At 48.2% G+C, this 18,897-nt stretch overlaps 1 protein-coding gene across 5 annotated transcripts in view; it reads right to left on the bottom strand.

The window, feature by feature from the left end:
- The window catches only part of FOXK2 (forkhead box K2), an 833,912-nt gene that overhangs the window by 703,833 nt on the left and 111,182 nt on the right, over nt 1–18,897 (bottom strand). The window lies entirely within an intron of this gene.

Here is an 18,897-nt window from a genome sequence, read left to right as displayed (position 1 = left end):
TTTGTGTCCAAATGGCTAGCTGACGAGATCACATCCGAGACTCCCCTGCTACAGTCCCTGATTCCTCCACTGCAACTTAAAGAACTCATTTGGGCGCCACAACACCTGCTGAAAGACACACCCTTCATAGCCACTCTGGGGAAACAAATCTGGCATAGAACGAAATCACTAAGGAATCTAACACACCTGTACTCCCCAGAGATACCACTGATCTGGGACCTGTGTAGGTCAGACTTGGACTTGTTACATCTCAGGACCTGGGAGAAGAAGGGGGTTTACACGTGGGGAGATCTCTATGAAGAAGGCTCATTTAAAGAGTTCAACACACTACACAATGTAGACGGAATACCCACCAGTCAATACTTGTGGTACCGAAAGATACGCGAAATAGCAAGACACAAATGGGACACCTGGCCAGAAGAACCTGAGTCTGATCCTCTCACAACTTTATTATATAACCTAGGCGAGGGGCAACGGCCGGTCTCCCAAATATACAGCCACCTCAACGATAATCCCAACCCAAAGGGAGAGGCCCTGAAAAACAAATGGGAAACGGACATTGGCCGAGAACTCTCGGAGGCAGAATGGTCCAGGGCGCTAATATTCCCTAAGGCTGTGTCGAGAAACCACAGATTCCGCTTTATACAACTAAATGTCCTGCATCGGACATATCTCACCCCGCACAGACTGGCGACATTCAACAGGAATGCGAGCTCCGACTGTCCATGGTGCAGGGCAGAAGGGGCTGACCTCACACATATGTTCTGGAAGTGCAACAAAGTACAATCCTTCTGGGCAAAAGTCAAGCTAACACTTGAGAAGGCAGGAGCCTCCAAATACAGATGGACTCCTGAAGAATGCATCCTAGGAACGTACTCTAGACCGGCCAAACTTAAGCACATGGTGAAACTAATGGACCTATCGTGCCTTCTGGCCAAAAGACATATCGCCATGTCCTGGAAAAAACCAACAGGCCCCAGACATGGCGCCTGGCACAGCGAACTTATCAGATGGGCCGATGCAGAAACTAAGGCTTGGGAAGACAGCGTTTCCAAATCTACCGATGACTCCAGCTCCACCCTAGAAGCATGGAGGGAGATAGTTAGAACTATCACATACCCCTCGGACGATAAACCCCCGTGAACAGGCACTAGCTAGATTGTGCTGAACTGCAAAACCTAGAAACTCATGTGGGAGGCCCCCAAACACCTATGGAAACTGCTGCACTCAAGAGCCCCCCCCCCCATACCACCCTCTACAGAAGCCTTGGCAAAAGCACGAAGAAGACTAGATGCGGAGACGGTTTATGTTAATGTTATTGGTTTACTGTTTATTGTTTGGAACACCCCCCCTCTTCCCTGCGCCCTCCCTCTCCCCTCTCTCTCTCTATCCTCCCCCCCTACTTTCCCCCCCCCCCTTTTTTCTTTTCGCCCTTCCCCCCCTCCTCCCATCCCCCCCTCACCTTTGTTCACTAAGATATTACTGCAAAGAGTTAGCTTCATTTGGCACGATTGACCGGCTATGTGCTACTGATTTTATGATAAATGCCAATAAACAAATTTGAAAATAAATAGAAGCATGCCAGGGGTCGAGCTCTCTGGCTAGACACCAATGACAATAAATGAGCCACTTGCTCTGGCGACGGTGGTCGGGAATCTGCAGCAACCTGATCGGGGAGGACACCGACAGGTGCTGCAGAACCTGGCGGGCCACCAAAGAGCTATGAAGGAGAGTGCAGTTAGAGGCACTCCTGAGTTTCCAAAGTGACTGATGAATCAGTGGCAAAGGATGGAAGGCATAGGCTTTCATGTTGTCCTACAGTATCTCAAGGGCGTGTCTCAGGGAAGACACTGCAAGTCCGTCCCTGGAAGCATAAAGAGGAAGTTCCCCGTTCGATGATGTCGCAAAGAGGTCCACCTCTGAGTACCTCATTGCTGAAAGATCTTGGTGAACATCGGTGTTGATCTCCCGCTCGTAACTTGGCGCAGATTGGCGGCTGAGGGAGTCTGCAGTCACATTGATGTGACCCGGAAAGTGCATGGCTTGGAGCCGGAAATTGTGTTGGATAGCCTAATTGCAAATTTGGATAGAAAGGTCCACCACGAGGGGAGACTTGGTGCCTCACTGTTTGTGGATTTAGAACATTTATACAGAATTTTCTGTGTGAATTCGAGCCACAGTGTTGGTGATAAGAGGGTTGAAAAGCCTGGAGTAGCTGAAAGACTGCCAGGAGCTCCAGGTAATTGATATGGAACAGCCTGTCTTGAGGCGTCCACAAATCGTAAACCTCGAGAGGACGCAGTGTCACACCCCACCCGAGAAGGGAGGACTCTATAGTAACAGTTACTCAGTGGACAGGGCTCCTGGAGGTTTCCACTGAGGTTGCTGGCAGATGATCACCATTGAAGATCTGCAGTCATGCAGGATGGGACAGGAATCATCTTGGAGTCCGGTTCCGTAGACTGGGACCAGCAGCTCCGAAGAGCAAGCTGAGTGAGTCATTTTCCGGAGAGAGGACTTTATCTGGGAGGGCGTAATCATCTTGAATTTCTCTTGGGGTAGAAAGAGATTGAACTTGGATAGGTCGGGGATAGTGCGCAGGCCAGCCTGGTTGGGTTTGGGCACGGAACAGACGGGAGTAATAGCCCTCACCTTGCTTCCACAAGGGAACAGGTTCCCCGGCTCTGAGGTCTAGAAGTTTCTGTACCTCGGCTCTGAGGGAGGGCGACCCAGTCTGCTGGAGAGAAGGGTGGAGTAGGGGCAAACGGAAGCCCACCCAGACTACGGACAAGCCCATTGGTCTTCTGTGATGGTCTGCCACACCTCCAGATGAGACGAAATTCGTCCTCGCACCGGAGTCTCATGCGACCGATGAAAAATATCTGAGGTTTTATCAGCAGAGAGACCACCCGCTGCTGAAAAGGAGGCTGTTGGCCGAGAGAAAAACCAGCCACCTTGACATTGCTTTTTACATCTGCTCGGCGCACACATGGGTCCTGAAAGCCTCAAACCAGAGAAGGACCTTGTTTGAGACCACAACCTCTGACCATAAGGTGCCTTTGCTGGAGTTTTCGGAAGGACCGACAATAACTTGGCAGTTTGAGTACTTGCCTTGGTCTTCCGTGGAGGAGTGGAACAGTTCTTTACCCTTGAAGGGGAGACAAAGCACCTTGTCCTGAACTTCCTTCGAAAACTTTGTAGCATGCAGCCACGCTTGGCGGGAGATGTCTACCCCGACCATAAGGCCTCAAGCGGAAGTGTCTATGTGATGGGCAGCAGCCTTAAGGAGACCTTGCGCCAGAACCCTGGTGTCCAATAAGCCGCCCTTGAAGTCTTCGAGCCTATCAGGAGGAATAATTCCTGAAACTCAGCTAACTCTTTCCACAGCTTGACATTGGCAGCCACCAGGATAAGCTCAGTATTAGCCATGTTACCCACAGAGCATATATGACCCCTTAAAAGATAGCCAAGTTTAAAAATGCGCAACACAAACATGCCCTAAATGTGGAGAAGTGAATGCTGGGTTAGTACATATGTTCTGGGCATGTCCCGAAAGGAGATTCTGGGAGGAGGTAGCCCATCTCAAGGCGGAGAAAGAAGTCTGGATGTGGATTCTCTGTGGGCGTGCATGGTAGGGGGGGTACCCAGGCCGCGCAAACTGAGACAGGTGAGCAAACCTAAGGACCTGGCTTACATACTTACAAGGCGCAGGATAGCTATGAGCTGGAAAGCAGGCAGCAGACCGAAAGTAGAAGCCTGGTGGCACGATCTTCAGAAGTGGGCGGAAGCGGAACCAGAGGGGGTGGGGGAGGAAGCAGAGACATTGAGAGCCTGGAGACAATTAGTAGCTACACTGTCTGGGTCTGACCAGGCAAGCCAGGAGGATGGTAGTTCCTCAGGGGGAGCGGAAGGAGGAGCCCCCTCAGAAATGGCGTTGTGACGTCTGTGTAAGAAGGGTAGTCAAAATGGCCACTGTGGACCGCAGGGATTGGACTGCCATTTTGTCAACGCCTGAGGCGAACTGCTTCACAGGTGCGAGGCCATGGTCACCACAGGGAAGTCAGGGGTCTTATGTGCCATTTTAGCCTTGTGACAAGGAACCTCGGCAGAGTTGGTGCTAGCATATCTAGAGTGTTTGAGACACCTTAGGGACTGCAGATGCATTAGCCCCAATGAGGAACCTTGGCGGAGCCGGTACCACAAGACTTCTGGTGCTTGATCGGCTTCTTTGTCCCCTCAGCAGGATTGGTTTCACCACAGGTTTGAGTGTGGGAAGGCTTAGAGTCACCTCCTCAAGCCAGGACCCTCAAAGGAGGCCCCTCAATCTTGCTGGTCTTAGATATAGCACCAAAAAGGGGAACCTCAGAGTAGCCACGGTATGTTTAGTCACCTTGAGAGGGACCTCGAGCCGAGACTTGGTACACTTAGTTCCAGATGTGGAAACCTCAGGGCTGACCCCGGTGGCCACAGTCCCAGAAGTACTGGGCCTAGCGTTAGCCCCTAAAGGGAAACCTTGGAATAAGATCTGGCTTTGGCAGACCCTTTGCAGGGGCCCTCAGAGGAAACTCCAGAGCGCTGGTTAGATGTCTTTCGGGACACCTCAGGGAGATCCACGGTAACAGGGATACTTGAGCCCCTCCCGAACCAGAAGACCCCGGGAAGGAGCCCCTGGCCAGGGTGCCCTGAAAAAGAACGAACTTACAGGTGGTTTCCTTTTTTCTTCAGTGAACTGCTGTAAGTGTAGTGGAGGAACGCATTGAAACACCTCCTCCCACCTGACGAGCCGATGCTGGAGTGCCCGGACAGAGAGGGAGTTGCAGTAGAAGCAGGAGTCCCAATGGTGTTCCGGGACTAAGCACTCCAGGCAAAGAGTGGGGAATCTGCCCTTGCGAAACGACGTTTGTACAATGAACAGGACACGAATCCCAGACGCTCCGGCATATATGGAGGACAAGATGACCGTGGAACCAGAACCGGAATGAAGGACAAGGGAACAAAGAGAAAAATATTCCCTGCGATGCAAGTGCGTCTGACCCCCAACTGCGCAGAGAAAAGGACTGAAGGGCGATGGGCGGGGCAGAGCGCAGGAAAGCAGGGCTACGGTCACATGCGGTGGCCCCATGTAAAAATAAAAGGACAACAGTTATTTTGATGCTATTAAAAGTGCTCCGGTACCGTCCCGAAGGACGGAATGTCCAACAAGCATGGAGGAAAAGGGATGGGACGTAGGAGTATGTGGAGTACCTGGCTAACACTCACCTTCCTAGATTGAAAGGAGGGGATGCGGCCATACTGGACGCTCCCATAAAAGAAGAAATCCGGAGCAATGTGGTGAGATGCCAGTGGGGAAAGCCCCGGGGTACACCGCAGGTTTTTACAAAGCTTTTCTCAATGTCCTACTATCCTTCATGTCGGAACCCTTGACTGACGTAATGAGGACAGGCATAGCCCCGGAGTCCTTCTTGAGGGCTTTAATTTCAGCGATACCAAAGGAGGGGAGGGATCCAAAGAACTGTGGTGCAGATCGCCTGATCTCCCTCCTAAACTTAGGCGCTAAAATGTATACACGGGTACTGGCTGCGAGACTTAAGGACTACATGCCTCGTTTGATCCATCTGGATCAGGTGGGCTTTATTAAGGTAGGGGAGGAAACTCAGCCCTTCTCTCAGTCAAGAGCTTTTGACCTGGTGGAATGGGACATTTTGCAAGCGGTCCTTGTCAAATACGGTATAGGGGTGGCTTTCTTCATGGCCTAATGGCATTGTACAAGTGCCCATGGGCATGTGTGGTGGTGAACATGGGATACTCCCGATGGTTCGACCTGGGAAGGGGAACCAGGCAGGGCTACCCCATCTTCCTGTTATTGTATGCACTCTCCCTGGAATCCCACGCACAAAGAATTAGGGAGAACAGAGTGGAGGGTATATGCTTTGGAGGGGGCAGATATAAACTCACCCTGTACGCAGACGACATTGCTGCCCATGGTGAACCCTCAGATTTCCATACCGGCGGAAGTCCACCAGATGGAATCATACAGCACACTTGCCAGACTGAAGATAAATAAATCTAAATCTATTGTCTTCACGTTGGACAGGGTTGGAGAGGGCGACTTGGCGAGATTTGAGCCCCAGGGGATGCAAGTTAGTGGGTGGGTTAAAATACCTGGGTATTAATCTCACCAGAGATCTGGGAGAGCTCTTTGACGCCAACTTCACCCCACTGAAGTCTAAGATCGAACAGGACCTGACGAAAGAAGGTTACTCACCGTAGTGACTACCTTACTACTAGTCCATAGTCCCCTTTCCTACGTACTTGTGGGACATTCTGTCCTTCAGGATGGGACCGGAGCACTTTTATAAAAAGCATCAAAAATGTGTTGATTTTTTGTCCTTTCATTTTTACACGGGGTACCGCACGTGGCCGTAAACCTGCCCTCCTGATCTCCGGCCCACGCATAGCCATTCAGTCCTTTTCTATCGCCAGGTCTGAGACCATTTAAGCAATAATAGAGGATACTTATCAGAGGGGACGGCGGGAAAGCGTATGGAGGAAAGGGGACTATGGACTAGGACTAAGGTAGTCACTACGGTGAGTAACTTTGTTATACTCCTCCGTCCCCTTTCCTCAAGAAAACTTGTTACAGGTGGTTTCCTCAAAGCAAAACTATGGAGTAATCTTTGGGTGAGTGCTCCTTACCGTACTACACATTCCTGTATTCACTAAAAGCATGCTTCGCTGATCATTCAAACCGTAGACAAGATCTATAGCTCCAGTTGGAAGCCATCCTTCAAGAAAACTGATTGCCATTGATTCACAATCCTTTGGTGACAAAGACTTAGTTTTAAGCCTTCATGAGAAGGGTTTCTTTCTTGTGCCAACATGCGGGGTTCGATATTGCTGGAAGGCATTTAGCTTCTGCTTCTACCCTAGGAGAGCTTGGGTAGTTTGTCACATGCACATTTCTACTCCCTAGGCCTAACAAAAAATGTAGGTCACATTCACCATGAGTGTTTTAGAATGCAAATGAGAACTGGAACAGATTTAAAAATAATTGTTCCTACATAAATGGCAAAAAGTTAAATTGAGCATCTAATTTGAAAGTTAGATTTGCAGTGTGCAATTACTCGCTCCTGGTTGCCCAGCAGTAGCTCCTGCCTACTGGGTGATGCTTGGCACAAAAGCTGGTTTAGCTCCTGCTCATCGAATCTGAATTTCGAGCCCTAAACATGGTAGAATAGACTTCCAGTAAATGTCATCTGAATGTCCAGGCCACCAACTATAGACCCACGAGAGTTTGGGAAACACCAAGGGATATTAGAACTAGATCTACCAACGTTCATGGCACTGCCAGTACGAAAAGGAAAGAACCATTGACATCAATACGGGCTAATCATCATCATCACCTCTGCTTTTTCCATCTGAAATGTTACCTCCACTTTGGTTCTTAGATGGAGAAACAAATCATAGACCCTTTGAACACTGGAACGAAAGAGCATCCTGCTACCAGATTATAAAGGACCAGGTTTCTGAGCAGAACACAGGTGGGGAAGCATGTGCCTCAAAAAAATAGATGGACTACCAGAGAACCAAATAAGTATGATCTGTTGAAAGACTGATGGGCTTGGGCATAGTTGGCAGATGATGGAAATCACCTGCTCAATAGATGAGCAGGATCCATCTCCCCAACTGGGTGACAGGTCGCAGTTAATGAGAGGATTTGCCTTACTCCGGTTCCAATCTCCCTGGCAAATGAATCCAGAGATTGTCAGTAAAAAGAAACAGACGTCCAATGAATGTATCTCCAATAATCTCATTACCGGATTGTCCATATGAAACGGGACACATTTGCACCGAACATGTGAAACACGTTTAGGTAGCGATTAATGGCCTGAAAGCGCTTTCAAATTGGAGGATCTGGCAGCTTTCTCCCTGGACAACTTCCTTGAGTTGGCTGATTTTCCCAAACTGCTCTCCACTAGTACAAGCCAAGTCTTGTAGTAAACACCCTCGGGCAGAAGAAAGGTATTGAGTGACAGGTTACATGCAAGAAATGCAACCATGGACACTGGTGGAAACAATCTCAAATCCTTGCAATGGATATCATTTCACCAGAAACAATGGCAAGGAAGGTTTGTCCAAATTTTACCATTCTTTAAACTGTAACTTCCGTACTGATTTAGGAGTTAGAAATATTCACCATCACAGTGCCAGGGATTACATTTTCCATTTCCAAGCTTTTACCCAGGCATAAAAAGTCCCTCAACCTCTGTTTTTCACATTCACAGCACACCATTCCTTTCTGGCCAAGGGTCAACTTTCACCAGCCAACGGCAAGTACAAATCTTGAGACATGTACAGTGCCATATTGATTCTCCAAGAGATTGTCATCTTCTGCTGAAGAAGGAATTTTTAAATTATTCCCAATTCCATAAGAGCCGTTGTCAGCGACTTCCCTTTCAAGACTCATGCATTTTTATTTATTTTTACTGATAGGACCTCTAAAATCATCACTAGTGCCAAGGTCTTTTGAGCTTTCATTTGGTTGGCAACTGCCAAAAGCAATCTGCTGTTGTAAGCCATCTTCACTTGTGTTAAGGTCCAATTGTATTCTGCTGGCTAGATATGCTTCTAGAAATGTTGCCTTTTACAGATTACGCTCCTTTACAGTAGCCTCTTCTGCCTACAACTTCTTGCAGAGACATTTTCACGCTGGTGCAGTATGCTCCATGTTCACTTTTAAATAAAGCCGCCATTGTGCCTCTAAACGCTTGCCATACGGTTATGACTATCAGTGTTGCAGTTCCCGTTTCTCACGGGAAAGCGATCATATTAAATTTTGAAAAAGTAAACCTGCCCTAAGAGTGAAATTATCATGGGTCCATTCCGGGTCAATCGCCTGCTTTCTGCATGCGCTTGCAACACAGCCCTAAAGCCACAGGCACAACCATTTTACAAATCCCAGGCCCCCATTCCTGCGCTCGCAATGCAGCCCGGCACGGTAGTTTATCAAATTAATGCAATGATCTGTACACATGCATCCGCACATGCCACTACACCTCTGCCTTCAGGACAATCTAACTTCCAGCAGTTGTCCCACAAGGGATTCAAAGCAAAGACAAAGAGGTGATGGCTGGAAGGTTTAGACTGAATCTTAACCACTGGCATTGCTCGGGGCAACCCGATATACCATCATTCTTCACCTGCCAAGCCATTACAGAAGGGGAAAGACTGTATGCAAATCAGGCTTGACCCCACCCCAAAAGGGGCAGTCCAGCCCGAACTGCTGGGTCACATCCCTTCTGCACGAGACCACAAGCACCCCCAAACATGTTTCGCCCTTGTTGGGGCTCATCAGTGAGGAACAGCTTGGGCCTCTAGGCCCAGCAGGCACGGGACCCACGTCTGGGCATACCCGTCCCCAGGCCTCCAGATAAGGTGCGTACCAGGCCTTTTTACGCATGAAAATCTTGTAAATACGACAGCATTATTATTTTCTTGTGTACATTTACACACAAGTTTAGAGCAAAGGACAGTGCAAAGGGCAGATTACTTGACAGAAACCAGAATGCCTCTTGATTTTTATCTACTTTGATGTAATTGCAAGCCATGGAGAAACAATTTATTTCTCTGAAGCCTTTCCAAAAAAGAAACTACACACTCTGATAAAAGGAATGGTTTCTTTCCATTCAGCTTCTGCTGTGTTGATGCTCATGGAGCAAACCAAAGCACTGTGCAGATTTTATTTTCCTAGCATTTTAGGATTGTAAAATAAAAAAAATGGAAAACTAAGTTGCAATTGAGAATTCATCTTTTGTAACAAATTATGCTTTTTTCCAGTGACAGAAAACCAGTATTGCACAATTGTATTTTTCAGAGTTCCTGTGCTGTGTGCATAATCCTGCAGAGGCAGATCATTTTTACACTTACAATTTAATTCACACTCTATATTAAAACAGTGTGTAAAGTGATGAGTATGCACGGTCTAGTTTACATCCATTCCACCTGGCAGTCTTTGCTCAAGGTTGAGTGATTGCCATTACACAAATCAAAGGTGTTTTAGCCTCTAGAATCTTCAAGACTACAATTAAAACATCCAAAACCTGACCCTCCAGGAAGTGGAAGCACTGTTCAAAAACAAACAAATGAAAGATACATTTCCAACTCCGCAAAACCTTGTCCCTGTGAAAATCCAGGTAGGTATTTAACTTTATGTAGCGCTTCATACATTGTTAGTCCAACATCTAGGCACTGATTATTATACCTACTCAGTTAACCAACCGCTGAAGGATGTTAGCTCAGCCGGTTGAGCGCTCTTTCCTGCGATCTGTGCTGATCTGTAGGTTGCAGGCTCAAATCCGGCAAGGCCAACTCAGCCTTTCTTCCTTTCAAGGTCGATAAAGGAGTACCGATTTTGGTTTGGTGATAATTGTGATAAATATGTTCTATGTACAGCACTTTGCCAAAAGCACTATAACCATTTGAACATGAGATCAGATATAGAATTTAGCATGGAGTTCTTGACTCTCTAGACTGTTGTATCATAACATTGGCGTACCATTAGGTAGTAATAGCTCCAGGAAATGAGGACTTTCATTAAACACCAAAAGACAATTCTGCTATCGAACCTCAAAACACACAATACAATTCACGTTTTACTATGTAATTTGCTAGTTTTTGTTTTCAACATTTAAATATATACAGGAGAGATCAAATGGCCAGACCTCACAGAAATAAGGAAAGGTGTATTCTGTCTCAATGCAGAAAGCTGCTGCATAGTAATGATTTCCATACAGTTTTGCACATGTCGGCTGGATGTCACATACATTTTACTCTCTTGCAAAGGAGAAAAGTCATTTTTACTCTTGAAATCACAATTACTCTCAAAGTTTAAAAATAAGGAATAAAATACTCCCACCTCAAAATCTTATCTGGAGCACTGCCCGTCCCCCTCGGGGTCACAAAGCAAAAACAAAGAGGTGATGGCTGGAAGGTTTGCCATCTGACTGCTTAACATGTCAGATAGCAAACCCCCTTGAAATGTATCTACCTTACCGTGCAGTATTGGATCTTGACTTCAATACACTTGGGACAAAAGCTGTCCAGACCAAGCGCTACCCTGGGGAGGAGGAGTGGGAAACATGGGCTGGGCCTCGGATCCTGGTATGCTCACAACAAGAGGTTGGAAAAGACAATGCCTGACTTGAAGGTTTGTTGTTGTTACCAACATAACGCTGCAAGTATACGGTCCTTTCTCTTTATATGTAACATTCAAAATGCATGGTTGTACTTAGGCAAATGCCAATAAAAAGATTTTAAAATAAACAAATTATTTAATGCTCAGAAACTCTCCAGTTTCATCTCCTGTCTAATTCTGTTCATTTTGCATTTTACTGGTAGTGTGCCACTTGATATGTCTATTTGACTTACTATTCACTCACCACATTGTGCTCAATCCAATAGCACCTTTCTTTCAATTCAATATTCAATATATGCAGCCTTGACTTGTGCTCACTCAAATAGCACCTTTCTTTCAGTTCGGCATTCAATAAATGCAGCGTTCACTGGTGTTCGTGGACCATTACTTAATTTCGGTCTGTTCGGAGCCCTCCAGTCTCCCCAGTGTTCTCTGACAATTACCGGTTCTTCGCAGCTCCTCCAGGAAGCTCTCCTGAACAGGAAACCAAACTACCAGTCTGCCAGGCACATCGCCACGCATACACTGGCTTCTGTGCTCCGCTCCGACTCGGCTATATGGCAGTGCCTGCTGCTCGCTTTTCCATACAAGGGTTCCCGGTCCTGCCCAGCTCCTCTGACAGGTCTCCCGGGATTCTTGCCGGCATCTCGGCTTCCTGGTTTGCCAGCACAGTGGGATCTCTCCTCTCTGCTGCTCCTTGTATGCTTTTGTGCTGCACCTTTTATACTCTTGCCAATTCTTAAAAGGCTGCAGGTGAAATTAGTTAAACTCAATTGCCTGACCTTGTATACGCCCGTTAGTGTGCCATGCCTGGTCTGCATTACTGGATTCCTCCAGGCCTTTCTTCATCCCAGTACTACAGTGGTGTTTGCAATAGGAAGTGTGCACTACTCTTAGCTGCCTCTTATCAGTACATGGTGGGAAACTACAGGGAAGAATGGGATAAGATTGACAATATCCCATAAAGACAGAGGGAGGGTTAGGTAGGTCAGTGTTACTGAAGGGGGGGCATGTCTCGCCTTCAGGTACCCTCTCTCCAATCCCCCCAGGACTCTCCACCCAGGTGATCCAAAAAGCAATGGCCCTTCCCCAGGCCACCTCAACAGAAGATCCCTGGAGAGTAGAGGTGAGTATTTTCCAAGTTTCTCATACGGGCTAGAATATCCCATATCACTAAGCCGAGCAAGGACCCTACCGCCTGCTCCTTGTACAGGCCTATTGCTATCTTGAACACCAAAATCAAGATCTACGCTATAATTGTAGCCTCAAAGCTGGACAAAGTTCTGCCACCGTTGGTTGGCAAGGGCCTGCGGAGAAAGGCCGGAATATTGTGAATCCAAGAATGTGGCCTACCACACAGGTTTACCGTCCATGTTACTGGGGCTAGATGCCGAAAAGGCTGTCGACCGCGTTGAGTGGCCTTTTCTCCGGAAGGCGATGAGAAGCTATAACATCGGTGAGGGGTTCATAAAAGGGATATTTGCTCTGTACAAGTGCCCGTTTGGCCGGATCTCCGCTAATGGTAGGATCTCCCAGGCATTCTCGCCGTCTTGGTGGACCAGGCAGGGGTGCCCCCTCACCTCTGCTTTTTGCACCATCGGTGGAACCCCTAGCGGGGCGGATAAGGGCAACAAAGGCAATCGAAGGAACACAGTCAGTGCCCCAGATAAAATTGTGAGGGACTATCTTACTCCCCATTTTTAAACTTTGAGAGTAGTAAAGTCACTAACCGTAGTGACTACCTTACTCCTAGCCCATAGTCCCCTTTCCTCTATACTTGTGGGACATTCCGTCCTTTGGGACCGGAGCACTTTTTTTCAAAAATTGAAAATGTTTGTCATCTTGTTACACAGGGTACTGCACGCAGCCGTAACCCCGCCCTACTGAGCTCTGCCCTGCGCATCACCCTTCAGTCCTTTTCTATGGCCAGGTCTGCGACATTTAAGCAATAATAGAGGATACTTATTAGAGGGCACGGCGGCCGGGTGTATGGAGGAAAGGGGACTATGGACTAGGAGTATGGCATTCACTACAGTGAGTAACTTTGTTATACTCCTACGTCCCGTCCCCTTTCCCCCATACTTGTGGGAGATTCCCAAGCACAACTCACAGGCAATACGGGTGGATGGAAACGCCTTACTGAAAAAGGTTCTTAACAGCCTGGCTGAATTGAGCATCAGCCCTGGAACTCAGGTCCAAGTAGTAATGCTTACCAAAAGCTGATGGGGAGGCCCAAGTAGCCGCTTTGGCAATGGTTTCCCAGGGAACATTTTTGGAAGGCAACAGCAGCCGTTTTGCCACGTACAATATGGGCATGAATGCCCTTCGGAGGTAGAAGGCCTTGAACGGTATACGCCTCTGGTATACGCCTCTGAGATACAGGAGGCAATCCATCAGGAGATAGTAGCTTTTGAAGCGGGTTTCCCTTTCGGGTCTCCGAACGTAACGGAGTTGGGAGGAGCCCCCGAGTTCAGTTGTTCTCTCCAGATAGAACTTCAGAGCTCATCTGACACTTAAATTGTGTAATACTCTCTCTGCATCCGAGGCCGGTTTCGTAAAAAAAGACTGGTAATGATATAGATTGATTCAAATGAAAATCCGTCACTACTTTAGGAAGGAAAGACCGATGAGTGCGGAGCACAACCTTGTCCTTATGGAAAGTGAGAAAGGATGTTCCACAGACAAAGCTTGAAGCTCGCTTACTCGCCTTGCCGAAGTTATTGCAATCAGAAATGCAACCTTCCATAAAAAGGTACTTTAGATCCGACGTAGCCATGGGTTCAAATGGTTTATGGCATAAGGTTGTTGAGGACAACATTCAAATCCCATTTTGGATGATTGCGTACAGGTGGAAAAAGATGCAATAGACCTGCAAAATGCCTTTTAATGACTGGGTTCGTCAAGGAACAGGAACAGTCGTCAGTGGACAGGTAGGCGGCAATAACAGACAAGTCCTACAAGATACAAATGCCTGAATCTGCTAGATGCGATATAAACGAGAAGACAGTGTCAATCGTAGCATGTCTGGGGTCTAACTGCTTTGCTAAACACCAGTGGCAAAACCAGAGCCACAACCTCCTATACTGAGACCTTGTAGAGGGTTTCGTGGTCGCTTGGATAATGCACATATTGTCCTCGGAAAAGTTAAACAGCGCTAATGTTTTGAATTCATGCACCAGGCCGCCAAGCTGAATGATTGTGTGGAGGGGTGCCACATCTGCTGATCGCACTGGTGAAGCAGGTTGGGAATCAACGGCAGTCTGATCGGAGGACAAATCAACAGATGCTTAAGTACCGAGAACCAGAATCCGGCCGGCCACCAACGAGCTATGAACAGGAGAGTGCAATTCGATGTAATCCTGAGCTTGCAAAGTGACCGAACAATCAGAGGAAGAGGCGGGAAGGCATAGGCCTTCATGTTGTGCCACAGCATTTCGAGAGCGTCCCCTAGAGAGGAGGCCCCAAGACCGTTCCTGGATGCATAAAGAGGAGGTTTCCTGTTTGTAGAAGTCATAAAGAGGTCCACTTCTGGAGTGCCCCATTGTCGAAAGATGGTGGAGAGGACCTCAAGTGTTCAGTTCCCACTCATAGATGGCCGCTGTTTGTCGGCTGAGTGAGTCTACAGTCACATTGAATTGACCCGAAATGTGTACCGCCAGTAGCCAAATGATGTGTTGGATGGCCCATTCCCAAATCTGAATGGCAAACTCCACAAGAGGTGGTGATGTGGTGCCACCCTGCTTGTTAATATAAAACATTGACCCCGAGTTGTCCGTGCAGATGCGCACCACCCTGTTCGTGATGGAGGGTTGGAAAGCTTTCAGCACCAGAAGTACAGCCAGGAGTTCCAAATAATGTATATAAAAACTTCTTGTCCTGCAGCGTCATAGATCGAAAACCTGGAGATGATCCAGCGTCGCGCCCCACCCCAGAAAAGAAGAGTCTGTGGTAATCGTCACTTGTGGGCAGGGCTCCTGAGACTTGCAAGAGGAACAGCAAGTACACACAAGGCCATGAGGCCCAGAAGTCTCTGGAACCACCAAGCCGTCATGTGCTCTGACTGGATGAAAAGCCGACACGTGGCAAATAGATCCGAGATCCCTCGAGTCGATCGTATTCCAACGGAAACCCAGGAAAATCAGGTCTTGGGAGATCGGCATGGAAGACTTTTGCCAGTTCACCAACAGCCCAAGATAGAACAGGAGATGGAGGAGAGACTGGAGATTGCTCGAAGCAGACAGTGGACAAGGTTTGTGTAGGAGCCAGTCGTCCAAATACGGATGTACATGAACATCCTGTAGCCGAAGGAAAGCTGTGATGACCGGCATCTTTGTAAAGACACACTGAGCCGAGCTTAGACCAAAAGGGAGCACGCAGAACTGGAAATGCTCCCCTCCCATGGAGAACCGCAGATATTTTCAATGCAGCCTCCATATCAGAAAGTACATATTCGCATCCTGAAGGTCCACTACACTGAGCCAGTCGCCCATCCGAAGAAGACTTAATTTGGCAAGGTGTGATCATCTTGAATTTCTCTTGGGGAATAGAAAGGTTGAACTGGGAAAGGTTGAGGATGGTGCGCAGGCCAGCCGTGTTGGGTTTGGGCACCGTGAACACCTTGTTCCCCAAGGACTTCAGGGCTTCCCTCCACTGCCCTGAGGTCTAGAAGCTTCTGAACCTCAGCTCTGAGGGAGGGTGTCCCGATCTGTTGGAAGGGAGGGTTGAAGGGTGGGGTAGGGGCAAGCAAAAGCCCGTCCGATGGAAAAAACCCACCGGTCTTCAGTGATGGTCTGCCACGCCTCCAGATGAGACGAGATGAGTCCTCCCACCGGAGTCTCGTGCAACCGACAAAAAATATAAATTTTGCAGATTTGTCGGCAGGGAGACTATCTGCTCCTGGAGAGGAGGCTGATGGCTGAGAGAAAAAAAACTGAGCACGTGTTTTGCGACGGGTGCCGCCAACCGGAGGTTCAGTTCTGCACGCCCGGCGTTCCTGGAACCCTCTGAAGCCAGCAAAGGATCGTGACTGAGACCCCGGCCTCTGTGTATAAGGGGCCTTAGCTGGGACCTTCGCCAGGACAGACAGACTCGGCAGTTTGTGTGCTCGCCTTGGGCTTTGTAAGTTCCTCATCCATAGAAGAATGAAACAATTCCTTGCTGTCGAAGGGAAGGTCCAGAACTTTCTCTTGCACCTCCTTCGAAAACTTTGTCGCATGGAGCCATGCCTGGCGGGAGGTGTCAATTCCCACCATAAGGCCTCAAGCTGAGGTATCTACGTGGTGTGCCGCAGCTTCCAGCAGATCCTGTGCCAACACCCTGGCGTCTGACAGACCTGCTTTGAAGTAGTCTAGCCTATCCGCAGGAATACACTCCTGGAAATCAGCCAACTCCTTTCACAGCCTCGTATTAGCTGCAGCCAGGATGAGCTCTGTGTTCGCTTGACGAAGTTGGAGGGCTGAATTGGCAAAGACTTTCTTGCCCAAGGACTCCAGAATCTTAGCCGCAGCCGTTGAGGTCGCAGAGGCCGGCTTGGATTTAAGCGTGGCTGCAGCTACCATCGTCGAGGAAGGGAGCAGACAAGATGCCAAGGCAATCTCATCAGAGGTGTGAAGCCTGTAACGGGCGTCAATTCTCTTATTGATATGCAGCCCAGTGTGGGGCTTATCCCAGACCATACGGGCCTCAGCCAAAATGTCCTTCTGGAGAACAGGCTGGTACGCTCTTGTGGTGACAAGGTGAACGCTCCCGAAAGCACCCCTTCCTGCGCAGCGGGGGTCTCAGGTACTGGAATGTCAAGGAGGGCCATCATATCCAGATCCCGGACATGGAATGCTCGGACAGAGCAGGGCTGTCATCGCTATCCTGATCTGCTTGAGGGTCATACAGCGAATCAGGAGCAGACGGCTGGGCCGCCACAGGTTTTAAAGTGCTATCCCGTTCTACCGGCGTCTTCTCTATGGGAGACAGCGGGGTTAGGGGGTGTGGGGGGGGGGCGCTGGAGGCGGACCAATATGAAGAGGCGGTACCACGGCAGGAACTACCGAGGTGGAAGGTGGAGCCGGAGGTTCAGGGTACATTTCCTTGAAAAGACCTTTAAATTTCATAGGGTCAGAGTGCATGAGCCTCTGAAATTTACCAAAAAACACATCCTCTGATGAAGGCTTAAGCGCTGGGGTAGGCCGACACCTCTCATATGGGTCCCCCACGAACGCAATGAGGATGGTTGCCAGGAAGGCCCACCACCAATCGGGTCTGCATAGACCAGTGGAGCAGAAGCAGGTGGAAGCAAGACAGTATGAGGCAGCAGCATCCGAGCATGTCAGTCAGAAGGGCGGAACAGATTTTTACCTACCACCAGAGGTGAAAACGGCTTCTCAGCCCCAAAATTAAGGTTGGTTCCCAGCACCCGCCATCAGGAACGTAGGCGTAAGGGAAGAATCAAAAATGGCCGCTGTGGACCATGGGGGTTGTGCCGCCATTTTGTCAGTGCCTGAAGAGAACTGCGTCACATGTGCAGGTGATGCAACCGTCTACTCAGCCTGGTCAGGGGACTTAAGTAACACATTAGCCTTGACACAATGATCCTCGGCAGAGCCGGTACGGGAGGGGGGGGGGTCTCGGGTGTTTACTGGACATCTGTCAGGCTGAGATCCTGGTGTCTGCAGAAGCTGCTGAGCCCCCGACAATCCACCCAAAATGTGGCACTCTGAGCTGATACTATAAACTGCTCAGTTTACCTCACTTCCAGGGGAAAGGGGGAAGGGACAAATTAACAAACACCAGGCTGGAAGCTAAAGGCTAGCTGTTTCTTCACCTGTAGGAAAACATAAACATATAATACACCTTGTTATTCATGGAGTACTATACTAACCTTAATTCTCAATATCCTTAACCAAATAAAGTAAAAACCATACCTGGAACTTCTCAACAAAATGCCCAGAGAAGTGATAAGCTGACTAGACTTCCTTACTAGTTGACTTGAATCTCAACGATCATTCAGCCTTCTTAGTAGGTCCATGAATGTGAAATCAACTTTGCAGGTAATCTTCTTTAAACTCAAGAAGCTTGAACAAAGTCTTAAGTTCATTAAAAGTAAATGGAAGTTCTAGTGTTTCTGGAAAGAACTTATATTTCTTCTTATTATTTTTTAGTGTCTTTACTTCATAAAACTGTTCTTGAAACTTGCAACAAAAATTCTCACGTGGAAATATCTTGAACATGCATAAAAATCCAAACTGCGTGAAGAACGTAGAAGCGCTGAAGACTAAACCGCGGGAAAAACCACACGCGCTTATCCAAGGAGCGAGAAAACTCACGCGCCGAAAACGAAAACCGCAGGAAAAATCTACACGCGCTTTGTCCAAGATGCGAGAACACGCACCCGCGCTGAAGTCGAAACCGCGGGAAAAATCCACACGCGCTTTGTCCAAGATGCGAGCACACGCACACGTGCTGAAACCCAACCGCGGGTAGAAAAAACACACGCACAATAGTATCACGCGACACCAAAGAGCTCGCGCTAGATTCTCAAGCCAAGACTTTCACGCGCAGGCTTCTGTTAACGGAAAAACCACGCGCTCGATAGATAACGTAGCGTAGCAAAGCCAAAAATACGATAGCACTACAGTTCTTATTAAATGTTTTCATATGAACCTGAAAATCAATTTAACTCTTCAACAAGAACATTAGATAAAGAGTTTTGA

Source organism: Ambystoma mexicanum, chromosome 3q (assembly GCF_040938575.1).
Source record: "Ambystoma mexicanum isolate Mex_15411 chromosome 3q, UKY_AmexF1_1, whole genome shotgun sequence".
Lineage (NCBI taxonomy): Eukaryota > Metazoa > Chordata > Amphibia > Caudata > Ambystomatidae > Ambystoma > Ambystoma mexicanum.
This window is presented reverse-complemented; position numbering and strand designations above follow the sequence as displayed.